Here is a 2500-nt window from a genome sequence, read left to right on the forward strand (position 1 = left end):
ACCGTCGTAGGACGAACAGCAAACAACAACAACAAAAACAACAAAGACAACACCCGTTTGACCGAACACACCACGTGCATGAACTTATCATGGAGGTCCACAGCGAAAGATGAAGACGTCAGTGAGAAGTCCACAGCGAACGATGAAGACGTCAGTGAGAAGTCCACAGCAAAAGATGAAGACGTCAGTGAGAAGTCCACAGCGAAAGATGAAGACGTCAGTGACGCCGGACATGAGAACGAAGCCCAAAAGGCAGACCGCACGGTGTGCGACAGGCAATATAACAACAGATGATAGTTCTCGTCTCCTCTCTTTGCGGGATAGACGCTGCTAGTTGAGTTCCTGAAGACGCCTCTCCTCAGACGCCACAAGTCCCAAAGGACACACAGCCAGTCGTCAGTGGCGAGGGGTTTCCCACCCGAGGATCGGAAATGCTGCAAGTCCTGATGGAAGCTTTCAGGCAAACCTTGAAGCGTTTCAGCTCGGAGAAGATGATCTGTACATGCACGAACCAGTGGCAAACTTATCGCTCATGGACCCATGGGGGAGCTGTCAGGACGACGCCAGCAGGCCAGGCCTTTAGCGGAATGCTGCAGGCCAGGAGGGAAGCTTTCAGGCAAACCTTGAAGCGTTTCTATGGTTTTCCCATTTTCCTTGCGCCAGCAGCCAGCTAGCTCTGGGGAGAACAAGGTTTTCAAAACATGCACGAACCAGTGGCACACTTAGCGCTCATGGACACATGGGAGGGCTGTCAGAACGACGCCAGGCCCGGTATTCAGCGGAATGCGGGTGGACGACTCGCTATCGGCACATCAGGGTGGGCTGTGTGCGATACCCCTGGGTAAGGCCTACCCGGGCACAGACACCCGAAAACAGATTGATAGCACAGCACAGGCCGCTGTTTGGTTGAGCTTTGTTGTTTTCCATTTATGGAGAGGTGGTGGTGGTGGTGGTGGTGGTGGTGGTGTGTGTGTGTGTGTGTGTGTGTGTGTGTGTGTGTGTGTGTGTGTGTGTGTGTGTGTGTGGACGAGCGGTATGATAATTATGGTGTCGTGTGGCATGGCAATTGGTACGGTACCCCCAAGTACAACATGGTACAGTACAGTATGAAATCCGTTAATTACATATCACTGACAGAACAAAAAAGAATGAGAGAGAGAGAGAGAGATGGGGATGGGGGGATGGGGGGGGGGAGCGGAGGTATATGTGTGTGCGTGTATATATATATATATATATATATATATATATATGTGAGGGGGGTGGGGGTGGTTACGGGTGGGGGGGCGGTGTGGGGTGGAGGCGAGAGAAATCGGCTCTGGAGACAGCATTCAGTCGGGCATGTGCCCTAAAGCCGTTGTGGCCGGGAAACACAGCCGTGCCACCAGAGCCCACATCAATACTGGAAGCTCTGGAAAGTCTTCTGGGAGAGATGGGAGAGAATCTCACCAGGTGCAAAGGAACTCTTCAAGGACGTACGTGGACACCTTGAAGTCCCCCCCCCCCCGACCCCCAAAAAAGCTACCTAAAAAAAAAAAAAAAAAAAACCCTACAAAACGGGCCAACCGACTCTGCTATTGATATGCAAAGTACAAGAAAGAGGTTCTTCATGTCAAGAAAGGAGAGGCGACACAGTTTTGCAATGCACAGGAACAGCTCAGCGATCCTTTCTGTAATGGGATGAGACAGGGGTGACCAGAGTCAAAGGGGAATTGAGGGGAGTTGAGCGTTTGAGGGGAGGGGGAGCTGGTGAGGCTCTTTTTGTAAGATTGTCTAGATTCTTCAGGTCATTACTGACGTTATTTTAGACAGGTAAATTTGGAAAGGTAGCTGTGGACAGAAAAAAAACTTACAAAATTAGGCCAATGTAGCAGATTTTGTGATACCCCCCCCCCCCTCCAGCCCCCCCCCCCACCCCACCCCTCCTCTTCTCCGATGTGAGTGGGTGTTTTGAACACCTGATCCATTTATGACGATGCTTTGCTTTCCAAATGAAACGTTGTTGTAAACTGCAGAGACACGACATTTGAAAATTGCGTATTTATTGGTCAGTGATAGAACGACTGCAGTGTTCCCTGGGATATATTTTAGGTGTCAGTCTTGACAGTAGAAGGATGAGTAATACAGTATGAAGCTCTACAAATCTAATTATTGTTACTAATAACAACATACGATTTTTGTTGATCACACACTTTCGCAATATTACAACATGCGTATTTTTTGTAAGCATATCCTTCATATTCTTCTTTTCGTTACACGGCCAACATCAATAAGTATCATCATATAAATATCTATATCATCATCATCATCAACTTGCAACACGAAGCACCATTGCGCAATATTCAGTGGGAGCAAAATGTTCACAGTGTAAGGGAAATTACTCGGTCCGATTGAGGTTATGTTCCTTGCTAAACCATCACTGTCGGTCAGTATCATTTCCCTTGAGTTTGTGGAAACGTGACATGTGTCACCAAACGTTCGGCAAGTCATCTGACAGGCAATC

This window comes from Babylonia areolata, chromosome 1, assembly GCF_041734735.1.
Source record: "Babylonia areolata isolate BAREFJ2019XMU chromosome 1, ASM4173473v1, whole genome shotgun sequence".
Classification (NCBI taxonomy): domain Eukaryota; kingdom Metazoa; phylum Mollusca; class Gastropoda; order Neogastropoda; family Buccinidae; genus Babylonia; species Babylonia areolata.